Source organism: Choloepus didactylus, chromosome 21 (assembly GCF_015220235.1).
Source record: "Choloepus didactylus isolate mChoDid1 chromosome 21, mChoDid1.pri, whole genome shotgun sequence".
NCBI lineage: Eukaryota > Metazoa > Chordata > Mammalia > Pilosa > Megalonychidae > Choloepus > Choloepus didactylus.
Window position 1 is genome coordinate 42,524,225 of NC_051327.1, and position 19,938 is coordinate 42,544,162.

The 19,938-nt window shown below is 47.0% G+C and overlaps 1 long non-coding RNA gene across 1 annotated transcript in view; it reads left to right on the plus strand.

Annotated features, from left to right (window-relative positions):
- The first annotated feature begins 7,198 nt into the window (after window positions 1–7,198).
- LOC119517655 overlaps window positions 7,199–19,938 on the plus strand; it is a 159,080-nt gene continuing 146,340 nt past the window's right edge. The window contains exon 1 of the long non-coding RNA XR_005213585.1: window positions 7,199–7,332. This is a non-coding gene — a long non-coding RNA (uncharacterized LOC119517655). The remainder of the gene's footprint in view (window positions 7,333–19,938) is intronic.

The window sequence follows — 19,938 nt, forward strand, 5'->3', positions numbered from 1 at the left end:
CTGCTTTCATAGAGATGGTACTTATTTTAGGGGACAGCTGCTGTTTAGGGATCCCTTCCTTGGGGAATCCAGCCTCTATTTGACACTTTAACACTGTGGGTCTGTCAGTCACGAGACCCCACATCCAAGGTGGCCACATTATCCAGTCTGGGAAAATCAGACTCTCCATTGCAGGAATTATTAGCTTTTCATTTAGAGACATATTTAGGGCAGGTGGCTGGAATCCTACAGAGTGTTCCTGGCTCCTCTGGGATCACCTGAGTTGTCCTGGTTTCCGTGCTTTCCGAGGCCCATTCATCCAGCTCCTCTTTTGTTCTGTGAGTTTCCTAACAGCTTTCCTACAGATTCCTCTTTTCTTGTTTAATACCCCTAGCTGGATACACACTTCACAGGGTTACTGTGAAGTGAAATAAGCTAGTATATACATGAAAAAGCTTGGAGGTATGGTGTAAAGGGATTTTCTCATCTGTTCTGTAGATGAACAAAGGAAGGCATAGAGAGGCGAGGGGGAGTGACTGCTTCTAGGTCACACAGTGGGTCAGGGGTGGGACAGAGTGGAGGCTCCAATTCCTAGACCAATGCTCTTTCATGGCCCCTGGTTCTCCCTTCTCCTGCCCTGCCCTGTTATTTACCTAATGTCTCTGGGCTCAGTGTACTTGAGGAACCCAGTGTTTTCATATTTCGAAAGAAGATTCTCAGCCTAGACCAGCTACTGATTTCCTGTGGGCTTTGCCAAATCCTTTCCCTCTTGGTGCTTCAGTTTCTTTTTCTGTGTCATATGTGAAGATGACATAGGGATCAAAGGCAGATGTGGTTCTGCGGGGCTCCCCTCTGCAGTACCACAAGACTCCCTGTAGGTGGCAGCATATGACCACAAATGTCCTGGAACATTGGCCCAGCAGTTCAGGCAGATGGAAAAGCTGTGGGTGGAACATTCCCTAGCCCTGGGGGAGAGGAGAATTGGGCGGGGGAGGGGGAAGTCGGGGACTCACTGGCCTTGAGACAAAAGAGAGTTGGTTTGAGGGCTGGAGGACAGGAATAGTGGGTGCATCCAATTCATCCATCCATCCATCCATCCATTCATCCATCCAATATTTTTGCACATCTGTACTGGTTCCGGAGATACTTCAGTGAACAAGACAGACACGGGCAGTCCCTGGCCTCACCGAGCTGGCGCTCTAACTTAGAACCATCGCCTTGTTTTCCAACAGCCATAACGTCCGTAGCAGGCCCCTTTGCCTCTGGGCTTGTATACCCATCCGCAAAATGGGATAATAAGGACTAGGATGAGGCTTAAGTGCTGGCAGCCAATCAGCGCTCGTTGCCTTCCTCTCAGCCCCACCTCTCCCTTCTCAGGGAAAACACCCCGAACTCTGCGGTTAATGGAGGGGCAGCCCCAGCGAGTCCACCCCTTCTGGAAGTCTGCGTAAGCCTTAAACTTCAAGGAATTCTCCAGAATTGCCAGAAGCCTCACAGACCTCAGAGGATTTGAATTTGAGGCGTTTGTATCTTTGTCTCTTGGGAAGCAAGTTGGAAACATTATTCTACTGATAAATCTGCTTCAGCCCCCACCCCATTCCCGAGGAGACACTAAACCCTCTCTAAGACTTCTGCTAACTCTTTAAGCTCTCCCCGGTTTTCTCTGGCTCTGTTCCTAATGGGGTACGTCTGACCTGCAGCATATCATATTCTTTGTTTATTACAGCAATAGCGACTGCAAAAAATAAAAATAAATAAATAAATAAAATGAAATAAAATAAAAAAATCGTCGACACGATTCACACCAGGCCTGGGTGACCTTAGCAGACTTTATGAAGGTTTGGGGAGGTGTCCTAGGGAGGAATCACATTTCAGACACGCAATCCCGTCATCCTTCCAGCTGCTCACTTCTCCGCCCGCCCATCCCTGCCTCCACCTCCCCCCATCTCCCCCCACCGCCTGGTAAAGGAGTCTAAGTCCTGGAGTAAAGGGTAACGTGTTTCCTGCTTCTTAGATGTCTTAGGTGATGTGAGCATCTGAATGCCAACTTTCTTTGGCTTCTCTCCTTCTCAGCTAACTGACCTAGATCAATTGAAGGACCCCTCCTGCAGGCACTGGAGCCTATTAGGAAGAGTGGGACAGGTGAAGAATATTTATTCCCCCTCATCTGGTATGTAAACTCTAGGATTTTCGTGGTCTGGCTTGGGGTACTGAGCCGTCTTCCAAGGCCTATTGGAACATCAATATGAGACCCAGTAGTGGTGGTTTAAAGGGGCAGTTCAGAGAGGTGAAGCAATTTGCTCGAGGCCACACAGCTACTCTGGTCAGAGCTAAGATTTGAACTCGAGTGTGTCTGACTGGGGCTGGGCTTTTTTCAGTATAGGATTCGTCCAGCCCCAGCACTTATTCTAGAAGTGAGGGAGGTGCACAGTTCGCTGGGAGAAGACCTTGCTGGGTAGAACCCTAAGCTGTGCTCTATCCCACAGGATGTTGGTGTGAGGAAGTGGCGGGGGACACCCCCAGAGCTGGAGGGGTGAGAGGCAGTGGGGCGGTGCGGAGTCTTTGGCATAGTTTTTGAGAAGGGAAGTGGTGCTCAGCCAGTTCCAGATTTTGGTTAGAAGTTGGATAGTACCAGCAACTCTTCTTTTAGCTGAAAACCAGAAGGAAATGAAGCTTTCCTTTTTAAAATAGAGACGAAGGCGGAATTTGCAAAGGAAGCAGCTGTACGCAGAGTGTAGCAGGAAGTTGCCAAATAAATGCTCTCTTCTGCAAGGTTCTTCAATTCACTGGGTTACTGGTTTGGGAGCAGGTTGGAGCGCTTTGAACTGAACTGATGAACACCCACAGGACTGCAGTGTGTTGTCACGATGTGAGGAAAGCGGGGGAAGTGTCTAGTTTTTTAAAGAGCGAGGGTGTGATGCTGAGGCCTCATAGCAAGTGGGGGACTCAAACCAGGTCTCCAGGAGCCCCACGTTGTGAGGCTGTGCTGCACAGAAGGGGTGGCTTTGGAGGCTTAAAGACCTCGGCGTCCCTCTTGATGCTGCTGCTTTCTTGTTGCATGATCTGGGGGTAACTCACTTCTTCTCTTTGAGTGTTTTCTCATCTAAATGGAGGTGGAAATACCTCCCTGATTGGGTCATTGTAAAATTACTTGTGTGCCCAGCCGAGAGCAGGTACTTAATAAGTGGATGGATGGGTGGATGGTTAAACTCAACAAATGTTTACTGAGTGCCTACTGTGTGTGTCAGGCACGACTCTGGGGATACACCTGGGGACCAAACCACTGCCATCTCTGGTCTTGAGGAGACAGATGATAAGACATAAGGAGAACACAGAGTGTGTTAGATCATAAAGTGGGGGAAACAATGTTCAGTGTCAGGTGGGGGAGGTGAGCCCCAGGGTGGCCCGGGCAGGGCTTGTTGAGGAGCTGACAGCTGTAGAAGCATCAGGAGGAAGTGAGGGAACAAGCCATGGAGATATCTGGGGAGTGGGGGTGGGGGTGAGGGGGAGAAGAGCTCTCCAGGCAGAAGGAACAGCAGGTGCAAAGGCTCTGAGGCCAGTGCCTGCCCTCACTGGGTCATTGCAAAATTGCTTGTGTGCCCAGCCCAGGAAACAGGGTGGTGGCCAGCGTGTCTGGAGCCCAGTAATGGAGGGGAAAAGTCCTTATGGGGGATGAGATCAGAGAGGTGATGGGGTGGGCAGAGTTCATAGGGCCTTGTAGGTGTAAGAAGGGCTTTAGCTCTTCTCTGGGCAAGGTGGGAGCCACTGGGGAAGTTGGAGCAGAGGAGTAGCATGATCGATTGTAGGTGATTACAGGCTCCTTCTGGCTGCAGTACTGAGAATAGGATGAAGGGGGGGAGGAGAGGAGCAGGGGGAGATGCGAGGTGGCTGCTGCAGTAATCCAGGGTAGGGTGGATGGTGGCTTGGAAGAGAGTGGTGGCCATGGGGATGATGAGAAGTAGTGAGGTCCTGGTTATATTCTGAAGGGAGAGCGGATGGGGGGAGAGAGAGAGGAAGAGGAGGCATGGACGGCACTGCAGGGGTTTTGGCCAGAGCCCCTGGAAGAATGGAGTTGCCGTTGACTGAGTTAGGAAAGTCTTCAGAGGAGCAGTTCAGCGTCATCAGGGTGGACCTGTTGAGGGTGAGAAATCCAACCTCCAAGGGGAGACGTGGGGTAGGCGGCTGGATGTACAGGCTTGGAGTGGAGTGGCCTGGGCTGGAGCTGCCTTGGGGAGCTTTATTAGTACCTTGCTGGCCATCGTCATCATCACATCAGCTACAGTTCCTGGTAAAGGTAGAAAGCTCAGTTGCCTTAAGCTAAAAGAGAATTTATTGGAGAACTCTTGGGGTCCACAGAACTGACAGGTGGCTGGCATGGGGGAGGTGGCCCAAGCTAGGGGAAGGGGTGGGAGCTCCTAAGGAGGCTCTGGAGATCTGAGCAGTGGGGATCACGGGGCAGGATCCCCAGCAGGAGCAGTTGGGTTCTAAAACCACCACAGGCACCAGGATGGATGGGCCCTCCTGTTGCCTCTTGCCCGAGTCACCAGCTCAGGGTGCAGTGTCTGGAGAGAGCAGCTGATGGGCCCAGTTAGGTCACATGACCTTCTCCTGCTGGGCTGGGGTGGGAGAGGAGCACCTGGCTGCTTTGGTTTCCCTAATGGGAGGAAGGAGGTCACCATTTCCCCAAGCTATTCATAATGGGGGCTTCCAGGGGAGCCATCAGGGTACAAGAGGAAGCAATCAGATGCTGGACAAAATATTAAAAAAATAGAAAACACAAATTTCAACATCACAACAACGAAGTCCATCATGACCATCACCATCAGCATCATCACCGTCATGGGCAGCAGCAGCTGGAGTGATAGTTTAAGCCCTCCAGTAACTTCCCTTCTCAAGCAGAGTCAAAGCCAACATCTTCCCAATGGCGTAAACAGCCCCATGCACCTGGCCCTCCATCACTTCTCTGACCTCACCTCCTATCATTCTCCCCGTCCCCCTCTTTTCCAGTTGCACTGGCCCCTGGCTGCTCCTCCGACACCCAGGCTCCTCCTGCCCAGGCCCCTGCCCTGCTGTCTCCACTTCCCAGAATGCTCTTCGCAGACATCCTCATGGCTTGCTCCCCCCCTTCCTTCAGGTCTTTGCTCAAAGGTCACCTTCTCAATAAGACTGTCCCTGATGACTGTTTAAAATTGCAATGCCCCTTCTCCCTCCCTCCGCCCACCCTGAATCCCTGTTTACCTTTTAAATTTAAAATTTTTACTGAAGAACTTCTCACCTTCTTTCATGCTTCCTATCTTTTTGCTTGTGTATCTCCCACTGTATGAACGTAAGCTGCGTGAGGGCATTCTCTGCTGTGTTCCCAGGGTCTGGAATGGGATCTGGCATGGAGCAGACGTTCAATATTCTCCTTGAATGAAGGACTCCTGGGGAGGGCTTATGCCTCGGAGTGGTGGGCTGAAGTGACAGTGACAGTATGGGGATGGTTGGGGGCTCTGTTCTGAGGGGTTCCAGCTTTGTGGGTTCCCAGGACCCAGGGTGGGACACTCCACTCTGTGAACAGTGTCTGGGACCAGTACCTGGGGGGTTGGGGTCCTTGATCCCCACTGTTGGAATCACCTGCGACTCATGCTGAGCAAGCGAGCAGACCTGCTTTAATCACTGGTGTAAATAGCCTGGTCTCTGTAAACAAACAGCTCACAATTTATTCACTGGGAAGAAAGAAGTATATGTGGAAAGGAGTTGCCAGCATAGGGGGTGGAATGTCAAGGCATCAAAACCGAGTTACTCAGAGTAATCGATTCATTATGCTCCGTATTAAGGAAATTACATCCCATCAGGGGCTGTCTATACAATTTCCTACTAATTGTCACTGGGTGCCATAGTAAGATAGTGAGTTTTGGGGCACAAGGGTCTCAGATGTGGCAAGCCAAGAGTTTCATTTTGATCTTTGATCTGAGAGATGCTGAATCCCAGGACCCTCTATCTTGCTGGAAGGCTCCTTCTTTAGCCAGAGTTTTATTAATAAAGTTCTGGACTGGGGAAAATCTGGAGGGATGCATACAGAACTCAGGCCACCAGGGGTCTTCCTGGACCCAAGAAGGCTAAAAGCTGCCTTGTTGAAGAGGTATCTTCTTTGACTCCTTACTCTTCACATTGCTTTTGTCATTAAGTCTCAGTTTTGCATCTGAAGCATTTTTCAAGTCCTGCCTGGTGACCACAGTGACTACCTAGCTGGCTTCTCTGCTTCCCCTCTTGTTCCCCTCCCTTCATCCCTACAAGAGGTACAAATGTACAGTGGAGCTCCTTGCTTGACTAGCTTCAATGGCTCCCATTGCCTTGAGGATCAAGACCAAAAAGTCATTAACATGGCTTGAGAGATTCTACACCATCTACTTCTTAGTCTTACCTTTCACCATCGCCTCCAGCCAAACCGAGTGGTCAGTTTCCTAAGAATGCCATGCAGCCTGCCTGTCTCTTTTGACTCTCAGACTTTGTCCTTGTCATTTCCTTTGAGTGGAAGGCTCTTCCTTGCCCTTTGCCTGGCCAACACCTAGTCTCAGTTTAGACATCAAATTTGCAGTAAGCCCTTTCTGACCCCTTTCTGACTCCACTGTCCCTTCCTCCACAAAGGATAAGTTAATGTAACAGGTTACATTTTCCAAAGATGCCCCCAGTGATATTTCCACATATTCTTCTCACTAGGTGACTTTGATTCTCCTCCCACTGAGTGGTGGGATCTATGCTCCATCCCCTTGGATTTGGGAATAGCTTTGTGACTGCTTCCACCCAGAGAGTACGGCAGAAGTGAACTAGAGCGTGAAATCACCACACACTTCCTCCTTGCCCTCTTGGGTTGCTTGCTCTTGGAACCCAATCCCATGCTGTGAGGGAGCCCAGATTAGCCCATGTGGAGGGATCACAGGGAGGGGTTTCATGTAGGGTTCTGGACGACAGCCCCTGATGTCCCAGCCAACAGACAGCATCAAACACAAGATGTGAGTGAGGATGCCTCCAGAAGGTTCCAGATGGCCAAGTCGCCCCCGGCTTTGGCGTCCTCTCAGCTGAAGCTGCACTCTGTCTGGATTCCTGACCTGCGGAGTCCTTGAGCATAATGAAGCGGCTGTTTCATACCACGGAATGTTGGGATGGTTTGTTACGTGGCGTTGATGACCAGGGCAGGCTGTCAATTAACCAGGCTCCTGTCGTCTCCCGCAGCTTGTGCCCTATCACAGAATGGAGAACGCTGTATTCCAGCCCGTTCCATGCCTTTCTCCTCCTCTGGGCTGGACCGTCTATAAGTCTCCTTCCTCTTCAGGTTCAACTCTCTCCAGAGACTAGCACGATCCAGAGAAGGTACTGGAATATTTTAAAATGTACCAACTTTTAGAATCAATTTTCATTGCTTCTGTAAAATAGAAATATGTCCTCCTTTTAAAAAATACAATAAAACTGAAGTTCCTTTAACCACCCACCCCTCGTAGCTAATGTGAGCATGTTATATATCTTTAAGAATCTTAAGATGCTTTCACATATGTCTATGTGTATGTTTAGCATTGTCTTAAAAAACCCAAAGGTATGCCATGCTGGGTTTTATATTTTTTCCCCCACTCAACAATGTGTTTCTGTGATCAATACCTGCTGAAACATACAGAGCTAGTTAATTCCTCTTAATGTCTGTATGTTGTTTCACTGTATTATTAATTGTCTTTTCTTGTTTTAAGCTATTCCTGTGTTGATGGGCATGTATGTTGTATCTGCTTCCTTGCTATTGCAAACAGCACTTCAGTGAGCTTACTGTGCCAGTCTCCCCTGTGCTTACGTGGAGAATTTCCTAGAACAGCGGTTCTCAACTTGGATGCTTTTAAAAAACATGCCAATGCCCAGGCTCCCCCATCTGGAGATTCTTATTTAATTAGTGTGGGGTTAGCTTCAGTAGTTTTAGGAGCTTCCAAAGGATACCGGAGTTGAGACCTTGTGTTCTGGGGTGTACACGAGTTGGGGTGTAAACTGCTGGCTGGGGAAGCCTGTGGGTCCTTTACAAAGAAATGTTTTTATATATAAAATCCATAGGATTACAAAAGAAATGAATTATATTGAAATACAGTTATCAAAATATTATAAAGCAAACTCGTGATGGAGTAGTACATGCGCTTCTTTATCAACACAGTAAGTAACACGATAGGGTGGTGGGGCTGCTACATTGTTAATGGTTATAATTTCAAAGCAGTGATGAGTGTAAATGAGATTCCAAGATATTTGCAACAAGTGTACCAGAACACAAAATTATCAGTGATTCCTATTCGTGACAGTCACAGGTGCTGCTGACATTTCTGACTTTGTTGCCTGTGATCTTGTGGGAAGGAAATGCTGTACTTCAGATAGACATCAGTAAAATTGAGGTCATTTTTAAAAATCCCATCCAAGTTCACCAGCCCTGGTTACAAGTTCATGGACTCCAGTTCAGGAGCCCTTGCTGGAGTTAGATAGTCTTGGGGTTTAAGCTCTGCCCCACAGCTTCCTAAGTGGGTACATTTGGGTGAATTTCTTGCCCTCCCTGAGCTCAGTTTCCTTATCTGTAAAAGGGGTGTAAGACTAATGACCTTGTAGGGCTGTTGGGAGGAGTAAAAGTGATAAATGGAATTCAGCACACATTTCTTGAGAACTTTCTATGTGTTCGGGCTGTTTTAGGTGCTGGGCACTGGAATGTTTTAGAAGAGGCAGATGTGGTCAGTCCCCAACCTCACGGAACTTCCAGTTCAGGGGCAGAGACAGTGAATAAACAGATGGGCAAACGACTAAACAAACACAATTTCAGATAATAGTAAGGGCTCAACGAAAATCAAACAGATGATATGATAGAGAACAAGTGCCCGGCAAAGGCAACACAAGAACAGGCAGTCGGGGAACTGTGACATGCAGACAAGTTCATGCTATCAGTGTGTAAGAGGAGATAAGGTTGCTGAAGCCCTTGGCACAGTGTCTAGGACACAGGGTGTGCTCAGAACAGAGATGACGATGAGCATGAGGAGGCTGGTGGTTCCCTGGGGGTGCAGACCTTCTCCCTGCTCACTTTGGCTTAGGCTGGTGCTGCCCGCTGTATCCGGTGCCACGGAGGGTCGGCTAATGGAAGCTGAGAGAATGCAGCAGCCCTGTCAGAGCCAGATCTCAGGAAAGCAGGTCTGATCAAAGGAAGATAAAGTCTTCTCTCTGCTGTGTCTTGCGGGGAGAGCCAAGCAATCGATAGGTCTCGCAGATCAGTGGAGGGTGCTTGGAATCCTGTAGCGTGACGCTTTTTAATTAAACCTATGACGGCAAGGAAAGGTATCCCTCCTTATTTCTGCAGCTTGAGTTTCTGTCTACCTGCCGGTAACTGAACAAATCAGTGCACTTCCAGAGGTTTTGGAGATCTTGACAAGGGGGGCCCTGGTCTCAGGAGGGCCAGGCTCTGTCAGGATGAACCCTTGGATGGCCAGGGTGTCAGGAGCCAATTCTGGAGGCCTCAGGTGCTGCCTGTGTGATTATGTGACAATCACACAGTAGGTGTGACTGTCAGGAGTCTGTCCTGGGAAGGTGAAGGCCCTTCACAGCCAGGAGTGGTTTGGCTCCTAGGATTTTATACCAGGATGGGTCTGCCCAAAGATGTCAACATTGTTATTATTGGTTATTGTTTTCATTTTGAAATAGAACTTTGCTGCTTAAGATGTGGTCCCTGGACCCGTAGCATCAGCATTACCTGAGAGCTTGTTAGAAATGCAGAATCTCAGGCCCCAGCCCAGATGTAGTCCATCAGCATCTGCATTTTAACAAGCTCCCCAGGAGATTCATTGCACACTGAAGTGTGAGAAGCACCAAAATGGAAACATGCACAAGCGACTTAGAAGACAAACCAGCCAATTGCCAATGTGCAGAACTTACTTAAATCATGGTTAAAAATAAGAGTAAAAAACCAAAAAGTATGACATTAATGAGACAATAAGAAATGTGAACACATTGGATATTTGATGACATTAAGGAATTATTAATTTTTTAGGTGTGATAATGGTGGTAGCGGTTGTGTTAAAAAGAATCCTTAATAGACAGAAATACAAAGGAAATGATTTCATGTGTGGCACTTGTTTCAGAATAATGGGGGGATGCAGTATAGTGTTGTGTTTACTTTGTGTGTGTTTAGAATTTTCCAGGATGAAAAGTTAAAAACATGACATTGTGTTCATATAGATAAGTGCACTTTTCTAAATGTGCTTTTCTATGTGTGAATGAATAACTATTCAAGTGAACAGCCATGTGTCTTCCACCAGGTCATTGCCAGGCTCCCCAGCAGCCGCTCCCCAGAATTGACCCCTTCCCTTCCCCTCTTTGGTGGTTCCCATCCCGGGCTGCCCAAGGAAGCACCCGGGAGAATTTTACAAAATAATGATGCTGAGCCCCCTCCAGACCAATTAAAACAGAACCCCTGGGGGTGGAGCCCAGGTGACTCAAAAGTGCAGTCAGGGTTGAGAACCAATGAGCTTTCCTGCCCTTTCAGGTAACCATGTCCTTGCGCTTGAGGTTTTCAAGGAACTTACTGCTCCATTGCACCCAACAAGCCATTTCACTGCGTCTGTCTCACCGAGGGACTGAGTTGCTGGATTGTTTTGCACAGGCTGTATTTGGCAGTGGTCTTTGCAACCCATTTTTGGAAATTATAACCGTAGTTACCACTTGCTGAGGGTGTTCCCTGGGCCCAGCACCGTGCTAGGACATTCTATACATTATTTCATTTAATCCCTGCAACAACTGTGGGGTCGGCATTACCATCCCCATTTTATTGATGGGGAAACTGAGGCACAGAGCAACTATGTGGCTTGTTCATGGCCACCCTGTTTAGAAACTGGACAAATGGGATTTGTTCCCAGAACTGTCTGACTCAGTGCTTAGACCGCCATGTCATGCTGCCGATTAAGGATCAGCCCTTCCTGATAACAGAGTTCAGGGCCGTTGGGTAACCCAGGACAGGAAGGAAGACTGAGTTGTGTGCCTTTGGTAAACATCACTCTGAGCCATCTTTGTGTGTGCCAAATGGGGACAGTGATGCTTTGCCTCCTCCAGCTGACAACCTCTTACTCATCCCTCCAAGGTGCGTCAATTGTTACAGGACCGGGAGGCAGGAAACGTGTCTGCATTCCGAGTGGCCTCCTGGACAAAGCTGAGTTTGTCACACCTTCCTCACACCACAGGGGGCATTTGTCCAGGCCTCTACGAGCGAGTGGCTGCTCTCAGGCACTGCACTCATGGGGCCTGACAACTGCCTGGGTAGGGACAGGGATGGTTATTTCTGTGTCCGCAGAGCCCAGGCCAGGGGCTGGTGCGTGGGGGGCCCTGAATGTCTGTAGGATGAAGGGATGCGGTTCTACCTAAGCACCAGAGCTTTGTTCAGGGAACGTGAGCTAATGATACAGTATTCCCACAGGCAGGGCTGCCTCACAAATAAGCACAGGGTAGTGCTTAGGAACAGTCTCTGCAGGCAGGCTACCTGGGTTCAAATCCCAGCTCTGCCACTTGCTGGGCAAGTTATTTCATTTCTTTGTGTCTCCTTTTCCTCATCTGAAAAACCAGGATAATGACAGTAGTTTCCTCACAGAGTTGTTATAAGGTTTAAATAAGTTAATATTTGAAAAGCACTTAGAGGGTCCCTGGAAATGACTTGTGGTGCCATATCGGCGCTTGAGGCAAAATAAAAAAACCAGTAATCTTGAGCCTACCTTTATTTAAAATTTTGATTTTTTTTCATTATAGGTTTTGGCATTAATTTAGATTTTTAAAAACGTTGCATTTAAATGTAATGTATCTTGATTACTGAATTTTTTGGCACTCAAATTTTTTTGGCATTCATTCTTTTCCTTGCCTTGGTACCAGGTAAGCAACACACAAGTGTTTATTAAAAAAAATTAAATATAAATAAATAAATAAATATATATATATATGCAACACTCATGCAGCCCCTACTATTTCTGGCTGCTGGGGATGGAGATGGAATTTTTACAGACCGGGGCTATTATTTACCACTTACACGCTGGTGCTGGTGATGCTTTCACAAATCCTGATAGTGACCTCTCAGCAGGGCATCATTATATTCCTTTTACGGATGAAGACGCTGGACTCAGAGCACTTAAGCAACTTGCCCGACATCACGAAGTTAGGGATGTGGACCCAGTCTTTCAGACTCCAGCGTTTCGCAGGAGGCAGCAGCTCTGTCCCCACCATCTGCCGGGACGGCTGGAGCATGCGGAAGAGATGGGCTGGGTTTTCCTGTGAGCTGCCTTGCTAGGTTTCTGCGATTACTCATCCAGTCTAGACTCCGCGTGGCCGTGGGAGGCAGCTCTGTCCCTTAGAGAGTGGGTTTGCACCAGCCATCTGCCATCACCCATTCCCCGTGGCAGAAAAATCTCTGAGACAAGGCTTCGGCAGGGATTAAACAGACTGGAGAAACAGCTCCAGCATCCTCTGGCAAAGGGCGAGGGAGAGAAGAAACGTGTCAAGGAGAGAGAGGGGAGAGGGGAAGGAAGAGAGAGGAGGAGGAAGGAAAGGGGGAGGGTGCTGGGAGAGGAGAAAACAGCGGAAGAGCCAGCAGACGCCTCCCGGGCGGACTTACTTGAAGGTAACTGAAATGCATAGCTGTATTTCCCCAAAGGCTTTCCGTCACACCGCCATCCTCCCGCCCCAGCAGAGAAACTGGCTGAGGCAGTTCGGTGGGTGGCTAGTGGGGGGCGGAAACACCCACCTTGAAGGTGTCAGTGAGATGGCATCGCTGAAGCTCAGGGATGGTCCCCAGTATTCAGTCCACATCAGTTCAGGTCCCTCCTGTGTAACCAGGGGCTCCTCCTTGGAAAGATGAGAACTCTGCCCCCACAGTAACAATAGCTACAACTTAGAGAGCTTTTATGGTTCCTTTGCACCCAGGGCTTCATTTAGTCCACAAACGTGGCTACAGCCTCTGCCTTCTCTCTAGTGCAGTGGCCGCCAGCCACACATAGCTATCGAGCCCTTGAAATTTGGCTAGTGTGACAGAGGAAGTGAATTTAAAATGTTATTTAACAATAATTTATAGTTAATGTAAATTTAAAAAAAGCAAAGCAGTGTAAAATATTTTTCAGTGGAAACCGACTTGATTGTTTTAGTGGGACGACATTTCACTTTGTCGAAAATTTAATGTCTGATTTGAGACTGTTATAAAACACACATGGGAGTTTGAAGACTTGGTATAAAAAAATGGATGTAAAATATATCATTAATAGTTTTTATTTGATGACATGTTGAAATAAGATTTTGGATATATTGGGTTAAATAAAATGTATTATAAAAATTAATTTGACCTCTTTTTGCAACTTTTACATGTAAAATTTAAAATTATATAAATGGTTTGCAGTATATAAGTCTATTTGGATCGGAAGCCTGAGTGCGGAGTCCGTGCTCTTGACCATGGCAATAGACTGTCCACCCCTTGAGAACTGAGGTGTGCCGTGCACTCCGATCCGGAGGGAGGAGGGTGGGGCCGGCCCACGGAGTTCCCTGGGACATCAGACTTGCTTCCTTTCAGTGCTTGCTCTCTTCTCCAAGGCCTTAGTCTACCCAGAGTGACTCTTTGCATGTGATGATCGCCCAGCAACCTCCAATGAGCTCAAAGCACAAAAGCTTCCTTCATTCTCCTTCTTCTTTCATTTGACCAATGCTTGTCGGATACCTGCTGTGTGCCAGGCACCTTTCTAGATACTGGGGATACAGCAGGGAACAAAACAGACACAGATCCCCACACTTGTGAACTGACATTTTATCAGGGAGGCAAAAATACATAAAAAGAAATATATATAATTATAGTAACTTGGAGACTGATATATGCCCAGGAGTAATGAAGAAAGCAAGGGAGGAGGATGGGGCGGTGGTGTGGACTGCATTAGTTTCCTGTTGCTGCTGTAACAAATGACCTCACATTTAGTGGCTTCAGACAATATAAATTTATTGCCTTACAGTTCTGGAAGTCAGAAGTCCAAAATGGGTTGGCAGAGCTGGCTCCTTCTGGAGACTGTAAGGAGAGAACCCATTTCCTTGCCTCTTCCTGCTTCCAGAGGTGCCTGTGTCCCTGGCTCATGGCCCCGCATCACCCAGCCCTGCTTCCGTCATCACATCTCCTCTGGCTCTGAGCCTCCTGCCTCCCTGCTACAAGGACCCTTGTGATTAGATAATCCAGGATCATCTCCCCATCTCAAAACCTCTGACTTAATCCCAGCTGCAGGGTCCCTCCCTTATGTGGTCATCGGTTCAGGGAATTAGGATGAGGGCATCTTGGGGTGTGGGGTGGGCATTATTTGGTCTACACAGGGACTGGAATTTAGATAAGAAGGCCAGGGAAGAACTCACTGAGATTGAGTAAAGACCTGAAGGGAGTGTGGGAAGGAGTCAGGCAGATGGGTGGGGGGAGGGCCCGAGGTGGGGTGCAGCTGGTGTGTGCGAGGGTCAGCGGGAGAGCCAGCGTGGCCGCCCGGAGAACTCAAGGACATCTTAGGTCTGAGAGGTGATGTGGGGGAGCGAGCAGGTCATGGGGAGCCTCCCAGATGATTTTAAGATATTTGCCCTTTACTCTGGGTGAGATAGGAGCTGTTGGAGGGTTTCTCCAAGTATATGTTCAATAACTGACTGTGAAAAAAATCTATCACAAGTGAAAAGAGGCATTACTAATGGAGATGTGGACACTTGAAAAGGGAATAAAGAAATATGAGACACAAATGAATGGAGGGATAAGAAAAATGCAAATAAATAAGACTTTAATATATGTAAGGGAAAAGCTGAAATCTTTATTTTTCAAACAATTCAAACCAATCCATAAGACAAGCCCTGAAACTGGGTAGAAAAACAAGCCAAGGGGTGTGAACAGACAACTCACAAAAGAGGAAACGCAATTAGCTAAGCCCACGGGGAAATGCTCAACTAACTAGTAATCACAGAAATGCAAATCTAGACAACAAACAGCTACTTTTTCACCTAGTAAAGATTTAAAAGATGATAATCTTGGTGGGTGAGGTGGTTGTGAGAGCCCTGGTGGCAGTGGGAATTGGGGATCCAATCCTTTTGGAAAACAATTTGACGCTGTGTGTCAAACCTCAAGCATGAGCATTCTTGTTGGCCCAATAAATTCATTTCTGGCAAACTAGGCCAAAGAAATAATTTTAAATTTGGAGAAAACTTTTGCATTGCAACCAAACAGTACAAACAACCAAACTATAAGCAAGAGGTTAGATAGGTTAAATGAGCAGTGGGGATTTTTCCTTTGCTATTTTTGTCAACAATATCAGTTAAGTGCCCAGGGATGTGCCAGCCACCATTCCAGGTGCTAGGAAGATACCTGTGGACAAAATATACACAGCTCCTGCCCTCCTGGGCTTACTTCCTGGTGGAGCAGAAAGAAAATAAATAAGCCAATAAATGAACATGTGATATGTGCATTTTAAAACTGGGATGGTTCTATGCAAACTGGGATGAGCTGGTCACCCTAGGAGGGGGGGACTTTTGATGGGGTGGTCAGGACACCCTCTTGGAGGAGGTGGTGATATTTGATTAGGGATTGAATGACACAGAGCGTGAACTGTGGGAATGTCGGCAGAGTAGCTTCCCAGGCAGAGAGAGCTGTATGTGCAAAGGCCCTGAGGCAGAGGTGTTCTTGGGAGGGGCGTTTGAGGGACTCAAGGAAGATCAGTGTGTCTAAGGTATAGGACCAAGGAGGAGGGTAGTACAAGATGGGTTTCAGAGAGGGAGGTAGACGCTAGTTCCTGAGTCTTGCAAGAAGGAAGAAGTTTGGATTTTATTCTGAGCCCTGTGGATTATTTTGGATGGTTTTAAGGCAGGGACATGAAGTGATATGGTTTATGTTTTTAAGAAGATCACTCTGTCTACTACGTGGAGAAGGGAATTTTGGATGGGGAATGGAGGAGGGGACAGAATGGGATCAGGCAGACCGTTTAGGAGCCTGTGGGAACTTAGGGCAGTGGTTCGCAGTTACCTGGAGGGCTTGTGAAACAGCCCCCCTGGTCCCACCCCTGGAGTGTGCATTTCTAACCACCCAGGTGATGTTGCTCGTCCGGGATCTCGCTTTGAGTAGCAAAGGGCTGGGAGAGAGATGATGGTGACTTGAACTAGGGTGTGTCTATGCAGGAGATAAAAAGAGGCCTTGTTTAGGATGCATTTTGAAGTGAAACGCTCACTCCTTTTTCAGTTCTCTTTTAACCTGATCATGCCAAGGAGAATATTTCAATTTGATGCCAGTATGTCCCTGACACTGACTCGATCGCCCCTTTATTTTAGCAAAGAGAGAGCAGACCTCAAGCATAGAACTTTCAGCAGAGAACTCTAGTTAGAAATTGATTTTTTGGGGGGAGGGTGGTTTATTGTACTTATTTTTTATGGTTGACTACAGTTTATGACATACGATATTGGATTTCCATTTACAGGATCATTACAAGGTTTCCATTTCCAATACATTTAGTTTTTTAGAAGTGAGTTGCTTTAAAATAAATATGTGAATTAAATAATAGGACAGGTGAAACTTAGTCATGACCAAATTAGAGATGGTTGTTCTTGAGTGCCTGCAGTTTGGGAAATGCTGTCTTAAAAACCTAGATTCCCTTGGGTCCTTTGAGTTCAGCACTTGACATCATGGAGGTTTCCTAAACCTGAGAAACCCCATTATCTTTAGGGCACAGTATAATAGCCTGTTCTGCTCCATCATCTCTCCTCTTCTGATGTTCATGCCTTTATTCATTCAACCCACATTTACTAAGCACCTACTAGGTGCTGGGCCAAAGTCTCAACCTCAGTTCATAGCATCCCATTGGGAAGCATTTCACAAGTGATCATGTTTCCTGGTTAGAAGCTTAGTAGAAAATGTCTACTTAGTAGAAATGTGGAATGAATGTATTTGTATGTGCAGGACAATGTCCCCATCTTACACTTGCAGTTGAAATTGAATGGGAGAGAAATAAGAGATGCAGTTGATGTGCTGGACATTACAATGCCCCCCCTCTCTAGGTACACCCACAAGAGGGGCTCATGTGACCGTAATCTGTCCTGTGGTCCTGCTATGGAGCATCGCTGAAGCATTTGAAACAGAAGATTAGGTTTGGGCATTAGAATGTTTTTTCTGGCAGCTGGGAGAATGAGTGTGGGTGGACAGTTAGGAGATATCTTTGGACAAGTCATGCAAACTTCTTGGACTTAGATATTTCTGTTGGTTCAAGAGAGTAGATAATATCTAGTAACATAAGGAATTCAGGACCACATTCATAAAATAAAATTGTACCATATCACTGGATAATAGCTAGATGCATTTTCACCAAGTGTGAAGGGTGAGTTTGTGAATAGCTCAGCCTGCAGCACAGGCCTTGAGGCAAACACATCCATGAATTTGGAGGGGCCTGGGGGGGCACTCAGGAAAGAGGCATTCTACCTCTTAAGCTGCTGACACTTGAGGAGCAAGAAGAGGATGGCAGGATTGAGTGTATAGCGATACTTTATCTGGTCAGAGAAGTCAAAGGATGGTGTTAAAGAAGACCCCAGAATAAAAGTCATAAGGACACTTCCAACAAATTAATTTACAATCCAGCTATTTCCCACAAGGGCAACTCTACTTAACCTGTGCCAGTGGGAGTTGCTGCAGGGATTTGTTTAATGATGGCTGATAATTTACTGGGGTGAAATTTAACATGAAGATGCTTTTAAAATGTTAAACCCCTTACACGTATAATGATCTAAGGATCAAATGTGAAGATGGTAGACATGAAAATGCTTCATGGACGACAAAGCCCTGGGTTACGCACCATACCTGCTGGTGCTTCTCTGTGGGGTAGGCTGGGGGCATCTTCAGACTCTCTGTCAAGTGCTCGCTCTCTTTTTGTATGTGCCCCTGTGTTTCCCACAGTCCTGGGAGAGGAACTGCTTGCCTGTAGGGCTATGGGAAAAGTACATCATAGAAATATGTCTCTGTTCAAAATACCAAAAATGGATTGGCTTTTATAAAAGGGGTTTATTTAGTTACACAGTTACAGTCTTAAGGCCATAAAAATGTCCAAATTAAGGCATCAACCACAAGTATACCTTCACCAAAGGAAGGCCAATGACATCCAGAAAGTCTCTGTTAGCTGGGAAGGCACGTAGCTGGCATCTGCGGATCCCCGGTTGTGTCCCAGCTCCTCTCTCAGCTTCTGTGCTTTCTTCAAAATTTTGCTCTTGGGGCGTTTGTCCACTCCTAGCTTCTCCAGAGCAAACTCTAGGCTAGCAAAAGTCTGCACTCAGCGGCCATCTCCAAAATGTCACTCTCAGCTGCTCTGAGCTCCTTCTGTTTGTGAGCTCTTTTATAGGACTCCAGTGATTAAATCAAGACCCACCCTGAATGGGCGGGGTCCACATCTCCATGGAAATTATCCAATCAAATGTTTCACTCACAGTTGATTGAGTCATATCTCCATGGAAACACTCAATCAAAGGATTCCAATCTAATCAACACTAATACACCTGCCCCCACAGGACTGCATTAAAGAACATGGTGTTTTGGGGGACATAATACATCCAAACTGGCACAGTCTCCTTGCCAGTCATGTTGTTTCCTTTCTTGGGCTCTGGGCAGCCTCTTTCCTGGCCACCACAGAGACTGCTAGGAATCCAGGCATTTGAGGCCTGGATCTCCCTCTTGCCCCTGACTCATTCATGGGTCCAGATGTTGACTTCCAGTGGCTCCAGATCAAGAGATCCGACAAAATAAGAACCCACGGAAAATGATGGTCCCAGTTCAAACCCTGGTTCTGTCACTTGCTAGTTGTACAACCTTAGGAAAGCCACTTGTGTCAGTCTGGATCTTCTGAGAAGCAGATGTCGCTCTGAGAGGCAACATGCAAGGATTTTATTCTAGGAAATGTCCATGTGAAAGGAGTCAGGCTGTGGTGCAAGGAGGCTCCGAGCGAGGGAGACAGAGAGGAAACGGTGGGTGGGATTGTGTGTGCAGTGCGGTCTAAGGAAGGTTGGGTGTCCTTGGGCCAAAGTCGACTGTCAGAGTGGTCCAGCATCTCCCAGCAATGGGCCTGCCCCAGTATCCCTGCTGCACCCAGTCATCAGCAGGGTGTGACGGATTTCATATTGCAGCAGCCGGGGCCTTTGGGGAGTCCTGCTCCCTGTAGCACGGGGTCTGCCAGGTGCATTCTCAGGGCCGCCCCTCTCTTAGCCTCTCACAGGACTGTTCCTATGATAAAATGAGAAAAGTCACATGAAGCACTTTGTACATGTGGCATAGAGTTTGCACTCAACACCTGGGAACGATTGTTATCACCCAAATATTCTTATGCAGACAACAAAAACAGAGTTGCATTCTCCTTTTGTTACCAAACATTTATATCAGAGGCTGCTAATTCAGATGCTTTGTAAGTGAGAGAAGTGGGCCAGGTGTAAGACATTAGGGAGTGGTGGGGACTGTGGTGTATTAGAAAGCACATGCCCCATAAAAATGTTTGAAAACTAAAAACTTGCTTTAGCTAAAGCATTCACATTGATGAGATGAATTTGGCCTATGGCTTGCTAGTTTGTAACCTCTGGCTTATATACTCAATGTTGTCTAAGGTAATTCATAATATTCTTGGTTTGAGCAAACTGGGAAGTCAACTTAATTAAAACAATACAAACAACAAAACAGTTGGGTTGATTATTTCCCCCTCACTGACTAATTTATGGTGTATTTGACCAAACTGAGGGATCTGACTAGTTGATTTTTGGTTTTGAACAAAGCTTTGGTATTGATTTAGTTTGAGGGATTAAGAATGTGGATTTGGAGAGCTTGACTGCATGGGTTGGAGTCTTGGCTCTCTTGCTTGCCAGATATGGGATATTGGGCAAGTTATGAAATCTCTTTGTAACTCAGTTTCCTCTTCTATAAAATGGGGATAATAA